The sequence below is a fragment of the Benincasa hispida genome, chromosome 12 (assembly GCF_009727055.1).
Source record: "Benincasa hispida cultivar B227 chromosome 12, ASM972705v1, whole genome shotgun sequence".
Lineage (NCBI taxonomy): Eukaryota > Viridiplantae > Streptophyta > Magnoliopsida > Cucurbitales > Cucurbitaceae > Benincasa > Benincasa hispida.
The window spans coordinates 30,602,588-30,612,022 of NC_052360.1; the positions used below are offsets into that span (position 1 = coordinate 30,602,588).

The 9,435-nt window shown below is 35.1% G+C and overlaps 1 long non-coding RNA gene across 1 annotated transcript; it reads right to left on the reverse strand.

The window, feature by feature from the left end:
• Positions 1–4,612: 4,612 nt before the first annotated feature.
• On the reverse strand, positions 4,613–6,483 carry LOC120067931. Its single transcript, XR_005479053.1, has 2 exons — positions 6,043–6,483; positions 4,613–4,849 (listed from the first exon to the last, which is right to left on the reverse strand). It is a non-coding gene; the product is annotated as an uncharacterized LOC120067931 (long non-coding RNA).
• Positions 6,484–9,435: the final 2,952 nt, after the last annotated feature.

A 9,435-nucleotide genomic window follows, 5' to 3' on the forward strand; every position in this document is an offset into this window, starting at 1 on the left:
AGGGTTTGTAGGTTTTGGGACTTGTGAATCTAGTGCTGTAATGACTCTAAATATGTTATGCTTCTATCTTAATAAATGTTGGCCTAAAGAATTTCCGCTGTATATGAGTTATATATTGGTATCAGAGTTATTCTGCAACAGTTAGTAGGCAGTAATTGTCAGCCACAGAGTTGATAACTGCTGCAGTCACGCCCTTTCCTAGGCTAAGAGGGTGGTCTGGGGTGGGGTGTGACAACCTATACAGATACCATCGAACACAAGCAAAGGTCCCTCAAGGTCCAATAATATGAACTCTGAACTTTTAGGGAGATACGTGAAAAGGAAAAATGAAGTATCCTATACCTCATTTTTCTCTCACTGAGTGTTTTACCTAGAGTTAATTTAACTTAAAAAAATACGACTAATTATTTTACAAAGTGATTGTTTAAATTTGCCCAAAAATAATATTTACTTTGAACAGTTAAACAACTTTGATTAATGTTTATTAAACACTTTAATAAACCTTAATCAATAATTGCATGCTTGTAGCAAATTTATCTAATTCACTTTTTCATGTTAGTTTCCAAGTAGGAGTGTTTCATCTTAAATACCCTAGCCTAGACAGAACTAGTCTTAGACAAAAGGTTCCTTATAGATACATTTACTACAAATTTAATCTTTTAATTAAAAACAATTTAATCCTATTAAACTGATTAAAAGATTAAACTAATTTTTAATCTCATTAGAAATGTGATCTTAGGTTTATGTGAATCATGTTTTAAAACTATTTTTAAAAAATGATTTTAAAGGTTTGCATGCAATTTTAAATTATTGATTTTAATTCCAATTTCATTTAATTGTAACTTTTTTTTTTTAAATGAAAGAACTTAAAATCAATTATTGCATATGAACACATATTTAAGTATATTATAACAATTATAAAATAACCTAAGGTAGTGACATGCTTCATGCAATTCCATCTAATTACTTAACATACATAATACTAATATAATAAAGAATGAAGTTATTGATAACATACATTTATCCATACATTCAAACTATATATTATAACATTTATAACATAAATGATGCATGACTATGTTATTAATGCATGCAACTATATATTTTAACATTTATATTATATGATGCATGAGCATGCTATAAATTAAATCATGCAACTATATATTATAACATTTATAATATAAATGATGCATAAATAATGCATAACCTATGGTGAGATTTAATTATATGGCATACATTATGACATATAAATAAATAAAATAAATCATACATCATATGCATAATTTAAAAACAATTACTGGACCGGGATTGAACTCCTAAACAATTAATTAAATTAATATGTTTTAATTAATTAAATTAATATAACAATTATATTAATTTAATTAATTAAAACAACTAACTATTACAAATTAATAGTCAACTGGTTCAAAAAAAGTGAATTGGGTCTTGAACCGCACGAACTAGACCGCCCAACACCTGAACAGGCTTGAATCGTTCAAACCAAGCAAACCAGACACGAACCGATCGAGCCACGATCCAAACCATGTGCGAACCCATTCGTTCTTTCCGTCTCAAAGCGTTGCAGCGCTGGGACCTAGGTTGCAACGCTATGGAAATAACATCCCGTTCCGCCCATTCGCAGTGCAATGCAAGGACACAACGTTGCAATGCTACTACACATAAGCCATTGTATAGTTACGAATTCAATCATAATTCCTTCGAATTTGGCCTTGATTTCTCCAAAAATTCATCGGATGAACACGAACGACACAAGACATAAAATTACAGACTCTATAACTTATTTATGCCCAAAACACTATGCTCTTATAAATCAAAATTTGTAAAAATAAAGCAGTAAAAACTAAGATCCAATCCCATAAACATCCAAAATTATAAACATTCACATTCATAATCATTCATCAAATGAAAAATATACAGAATGCTGCCCACCATAAGATCTGTAAAATTAATTCTAAAAAAAAATAATAAAAATTGGGACAAAAAACCTATGCTCTAATACTGGTTGAAGAAATTGTGAAGTTTCATAGCGGAAGTGGGATCGACCCAATTTTCATTTTTCTTTTTACAAAACAATGAAATTTACAGAATCAAACAGAAAATTATGCATTAATTGGACAAATTTACAACATGCATAAAATAAAGATGAAAGGAGAAATTTATACCTTTGAAGATCACAAATCTTCTTATCCAAATTGATCATGATCAAGAAAATAGAATGACCACCATCAAGAGGTAATCCTCTGTATCCTCCCTAGAATAGGGTGAGAATATGCAAGAGGTATGGGCTTTGCAGAATTTTGGAAGAGGGAGAGAGTTTGAGAGGGAGGAGAATTTTTCAGAGAGAACAAATTACACAAGATCTCTTCTCACTTTTTATAAAAGCCAACATGAAGAGGATGAAGACTTCCTGCAAAACCGCAACCCCCACCACGTAAAAAATTGAGAGAATCATGGTAAGGGAAGTTATTTCCCTACCTTTTTATTTCAAAATCAAATTAAAATTAATAAATAATTAAAATTTAAATAATAATAATAATAATAAATAACTTATTGTATGTTATATTAAATACAACACATAACCTATAGTTTTTTTTTATGGTATCAAATACAATATAACCTATAATTTTTAATTCTCTCATTAATTTATGGAATTTAATATAAATCATATTTATACTAAATTTAATTATATGAATCCAATCCATATAATTAATATTTAAATAATATTCACATATTTATTTCCTCTCAAATAAAATTTATATCATAATGTATCAAAGACATTATATTAATTATATCACATATATAGTTAATTTAATTATATCACATATAATTAATTCCCTCAATTAATTTGAACAATTAAAATTAATCTAAAATTAATTCTCAATAATCCCTGTTGAGTTACAGAGGGGACCTAATAGACCTGTAGATTGAAGCTCCAATGGTATTTGAATAATTAATTAAACTCTTTAATTTATTACCCAACATCCATTAATTGTCAGTTACTCCACTAAAGACCGAGAACTGTATTGTTCGTACTACAAATATATTTATGTGTCTATTGAATATAACCAATCAACGGTGCGATAACTCTTAAAAAATTGCTCGTAAATACCGTTAGGCCAAAATTACCGTTTTGCTCCTGTAATTACATCTAACTCTTTAAGTATTATTGATCCCTCTAATGAATAATAAGTCATAGTCCAACTATGACCAAACCCTTCTCAGACTAAGAGAGAGTGTGGCGCTACATTGTTCAAGCCTTGGAATCAACCCTTAAAGGAGCAATTTATCTACTTACCCAAACGTTAGGGAAGGAGTGAATTCCGTCTTGTGTAGCTGTGTTCCCAACTCCCTAATCAGACGAGTCCCAAAGTAGTAGGCTTATTGAGTCGACAATATGGTCACTCCCACCCATACAAATCAAAGGACCGCTTTCATAGGCAGAAGTTCACAACTCACTCAAGAATCATGTCATGTCACCTATGGTCATCCTGGTGAAGTGTAAATCTCTATTATGAAATGACGTTATATAATGAGACTAGTCATTTCGTGGTCCAGTTTTATACAAGCTCCTTTGTATAGAATACCTTCGCTCACATGTCTCTATATGAATGATCAGGATCAGATCATTTGTAGCACTTTACAAAAATTGTAATATCTACAAAGTGGGCCATAATCGTAGTATTACTAGGATAAGGTACCCAACCTTATCCATCTATTACAGACCATTTGGGTTATCACTTAAACATGATCCACTTGTATGTCTCTATATACACGTTTAAGTTACAAATGATAACCTTGGATGCTAGTTTATTGGTTTGTGAATTGATGCTACTAAATATTGAATAAAACATCTTCTATTTTATTAAATAAATAAAATTTACAATTACAAACTATAGAACCCATGAGATTTAAGGCATCAACCTCACCAGTTTTTAGGTTAAAGACACATAAGTCATGAGAAGTAGGAAGTGAAAGGCTTAAATATAGGCTAAGGACACCTCAAGGAGGTGTTGGAAGAAGCGTATGCATGAGGGAAAGGAGAAGGTGGCAAGTGATGGAAGTTGGAAGTGGAAGATAATTAACTCAATTAAGGATACTTTACTCCTTTGAAGTAGAAGGTGAATGAATTATTTTTGGATTAAAGACACTTTAAAGAGATGTTGGAAGATGCTTTTGCATGCTAAAGTCACGAGGAGAAGGAGAAGCAGGAGTCAATAGCATATTAGTTAGGGTGGTGCATGTTGGGCTGTGTATAAAAGGCAGAAATAAGGGGTTGGTTCTTCCAAACTACTCATGTAAATTCAAAAATTCTTGAACTAGATTGAAGAACAAGGAATGAGGATGCCAATCGTGGGCTGCTGTGGAAGGTTAAGGCTTAAAGATTGAAAAACTTGAAGAGATCTTAGGGTGGTTGGTGAAAAAGACAAAACTAGATAAGGTTGATTTGTAAGGTTGTTTGGGGTATTTTCAGTGGGTTTTTGTAACGACCCAACCTTCTAGGACTTAAGTTAGGCCGTTACTAAATACATACATGCATGGAACTTAAAACAACACTCTTTTATGGTGAAATAAATGTTAAATAAATAAGATAAGTTCAAAAGTCCTTCATTAAATTCAAATATTAAAACAAATAATAGGGTACCCATAAATCATAAAAGATAATAACAAGTCTGAAAACAACTCTTAATAGTAAGTTTCAAACAGCAAAACTGAAATTTGAAACAAATATGGAAAGAAATCTAGATATCACGAACGGAAGCATAAAATTGGTCCCAGTGGCTCGATCACGAATTCCACTTATCAATTGTCGATGCATCTCTACCTTTACCTGAAACAACAATATGAGAAAGGATGAGTATAAAATACTCAGTAAGTAACCCCATTACTGGGGTCAGGCTAGACATCTATGTCCTCTAGATGCTTACCTCTGGTGGAACATATAAACTGCTCTAGTCCTCATGGGACACATACATACATGAAAAACTTATCCTACTGTAGTTAAGTATGTCCACTACCTTTGGTGAATCTCGAAGGAAACACAACCCTTGGTGGATCCCGAAGGAAACACAACCCCTGGTGAATCCCGAAGGAAACACAACCCCTTGTAAATCCCCGAAGGAAACACAACCCTTGGTGAATCCCGAAGGAAACACAATCTGGTGAATCTCGAAGGAAACATAATATCTAGTGGGCATCTAACTCATCAGTAAAGATACTATCATAGTCTCAACATCACAATTATCACAATATAACATACATATACACCTCAACATCATGGCTATACACATGCATACACGTCTCAATATCCTTATATCAAATACAACTTGAGTGAATCAAGTATCATCTCTTACTAGCATGCAAGTATCTACGTGCACGAATAAATATTTCAGATTCTCATACAAGAACATATATCGGTCATACTATACTATCTGTTTATCATGCTATCATTCTGTCCTAATATTCATTTATCATTCTAGCATATATCTAGTGTCTGGCTCGTGGGCAGTTCTAGTAGTAAGATTACTTACCTTAATAAAAAATCCACAAATAAAATCAGACAACCAAACGATGACAGCGATTTGAAGTAACGACCTTAACATACAAATACAACCATTCAATTTCAGTCCAACAATAACTACGAAACGTCAGACCTAAATCCAAAATACCCAAAAGCTTACCCAAAGAAACTTGATCAACAACCACTCCCAAGATTTCGGACTCCAAAATCTGCTCCTAACAGATTTTAAATCCCAATGGACGACGACTTAGAACCTTAAAGATACAATGGTTAAGTCAACATTTAATTCGGTAATCAAAGTGTCCCACAAACCAACAACAAGGACCACAACTCTTACCAAAACTCTTGCCGAACAATTTCAGATCCACTGGACAACCGCTTCTGTAATTTCCTAAGCTCAAATATAAAATCAAAATAATGCGACTAATTTAACTTTCATTCCAACTTAATGGGCATCCAAAGAAATCCTTCAAGAAACCTGACTCAAAAGAAAAATATCTTACCCAAATCCAAGAGTCTGACGAAGACCCACGCAACAGGGGCTGGGCAGCGCGACGATGGACGGTGGTGGAGATCGGCTGAAGGCGGCGGCGGTGGCAATGACCCTGATGCGAACGGCTTCGTCGAACAGGTACGACGTGGCTAGATCTCGCGGTGGCAGCTCGAGCTGTTAGGAGACAGGCGGGTACGTGACGGTCAAGTAGCTAGGCGACGGCAGCACGGACGCTACTCTGATCGACTGGGCGAGATCGGCGCGCGGAGGGCGAGTGATGCTGGACGAACGACTGGCCGATTGGTCGAGGTCAACGACGAGCAATGGTGGAGACCGACTACTAGGCTCAAGCGACGATAGTCTGGACGAGCGGCTGGGTGATGGGTGACGACGGCTAGAAAGGAAAATTTCGAGGGGGGGCGGACGTGTGAGGGAGAAGAAGAAGAGACAATTTGTTTTTTAAATAAATAAAAATAATAATAATAATAACTAAAAAGGAAATAAAATAAATTTTATTTTATTCTTTTCCTTATTCCACTTTATTTTATTAACTTTTATTTTTTTATTTTTAGAATAGGTGATATTATTATACAACAACAAGAAGGATCCCACATCCTGAGATCAAGACATCAAAGCAACAAAGCACAAACAAAGACATGGTATCAAAACCAAATCAAAGCCAACAGGATAAGACCAGAATAAAACCAACACATAGACGCAAACTCGCAAACCACCATGAGAAAAGACAGAGAAAAGAACCCAAAATCCCACAAACTAGGGGCTACAGCAAAACAGAGAACAACGTGAAGTTCAAAAGGAAAAAAACATCCATACACACACTAGATAAGACCAAGAAGGTCAACCCGCCAGAAAGTAGCACGAGCACGAACCGTAGAGACAAAGGTGAACCAGAAAATTAATTAATTCCTGCCATTAATTTCAAATCGAATAATTTTAACGTCAAAATCAAAATTAATTTCCCCCAATTACACTTGAAGTCTAAAATTCCAAAAATGCCCTCAATAATAAAAATTACTGAAATTCCATTAATAAAAAAATGCGGGGTGTTACAGTTTTAAATCCTCAAAAATTAAGGCTAGTCAGTTAAAGGTCTCTCTTGAGTTCTATAATAATTATTTGAAGTGGGTATGGCAAGAATTAATTAAAATAAATTATGAAATGTTGCTGGGGGAAAAACAAGGTTGAGGAAGACAACCCAGGGGTACTAGCCTAGCCGCCCAGCCCGAGGCACACGCTTGCTCACCCTCGAACTATGAACCCCGAATACCAATTTTACACTTAAGTGTGTTTTCTTATTTAAATTGTCTTAATTTTCCACTTAATTGTGTATCCCTATTTAAATTTGTTTAAATAAGTTGAGTAAGTTGATGAGAAAGTTAATGTGAAATGGTGAAGAAGGAATGGAGATTGAAAAAGAAAAATATAGACATTGATATTTGAAAATTTTGGGAAAAATTGGCTAAGTATGGAAAATTTATGTGAAATGCGTGTTGTGCACAAAGCACTGAAGGCAAGTGACTAGTGGCATAATCGTGCAGAAATTGCACGGAGACAAACAATGTTCCAGTAGCTAAGAGCGAGATCATTGAGAGTGAGATCAACGAGATCGTTGAGATCGAGACCAGCCGAGATCATTGAGAGCAAGATTTTGAACGAGATTGGATAGAGCAAGACCGGTGAGAAAATGGAGAGAGCGAGAGCAGAGAGAGTGAAGATTTGAGCTAGAAAGTTGGAGAGAGCGAGATTTTGAGCGAGAAAGTAGGAGAGAGCGAGAGGGAGAGAGTGAGACCAGTGGAGAAATTGGTAGAAGAGCGAGACTGGAGAGAGCGAGAGTAGCCCGTGTGTCAGCCACGCCTTGTCCGGTGCTGCATTCGAACGTCATGCCCACGCCTCGCCTATGCATTGAACGACCGACCAAGCTTCTGGGCGATGTATTTGGACGCGTTGGGGTGGATTATGCATTTAAAAACCCTAATTTGAATACAAATAAAGCTTGAAGACGTAAGGGCAAACGTTAATTAAAATCTAGGTGTCCGATTAAGAGAAATTCTTAAACCCTAAGAAATTGTGTTGGATGCGTTTGGGAAGAACACATCGAACCAAGGTGAAGTCTGCTTACGTTGATAAATGGAGGATTAAACATTTGGCCATGCAGCCAAGTAGGTGCTGTCAATCCCACGAGTAATTTGAACGCCTATAAATAGGGAGTTGGGATTTCATTTTCAAATCACACAAAAATCATAAATTTCGTAGAGAAAGTAGAGGGTAGTGAAGGTTCAGAGGAATGTGTCAAATTTGGACGAGAAGATTTTCCAATCTACTTGTGCGTTTGGAGTGATTCTAAATCCATCTAAAAGCTTTGGAAGTCTAGTTTTCAGAGTAGGCTGCTGGAGGAAAAGGCTCAAAGGAACTGGGCTGGAGGTTGAGAAGAATGCAGAAGGGTCAGACTGTAGGATCAGTCTGAGTCAGTCTTGAAGATTTTGAAATTCCGGCCAAACCATGAGAAGTTCTGAGCTAAAAGTTTAGGGTAGGATTCCTAAGACATTTTAGAATAAGTTTGTAGAAGAAATTATTTCAAAATAAGGTTTGGAATTATGAGTAATCTAAGCTGAAAGTTGAATATGGATTCGAGGGGTGAAAAGGAGCCCGAGGAGCTACTAGAGTGAAAAGCTCCTAAGAAATCGAGGTGAGTGGCTAAAATGTTTTCGAACTAAAACGTTTTTAAACTTTTTTGATTACAACATTTACAGAAAGCATGTTTATGAAAATAATTCTCATGCCTACTAGTTTTATAAAGTGGTTTATAAGCAAGTTTGAATTGTGATTTGAACGCATGCATATTGTTGAAAAACTATTTACATATGTATATGTATTGATTTTATCCAGCATGTGTTACCATCTTTAAAACCATGTTGTATATGTGTTATACTGTACATGCTTTAAAGAGAAAAGCCCTATGTTCATATAAAATGCCATCCACCAGGCTCCCCAACTCATGTTTTCCAATATTTTATTTTCTCCCACAGGTAGCGAAGGAGTTCTGATATCGCTTGAGGTCGAGTCTGCTGCTCGCCACAAGCTTGATTTCATTCTTTATTAAGTTTGGTTGGTAATAAAAAAAAAAATTGGGTTAATTTATTACTCAACTATAGAAGTTGTTGGTTAAAATAAGTCAAGAAGGAAAACAAGTATCACAAAAGACTTGTAACCGTTTGCTAGGTGGTTACTGTTAACACATGTTGCTATTGTTCATATAGGGACTAGGGTTTGTGGGTTTTGGGACTTGTAAATCTAATGTGTAAATACTCTAAACATATTAAGTTTCTAAGTTAATAAATTGTGGGCCTACAACCGTCCCGTTGCATATAATTTGTATTTTGGG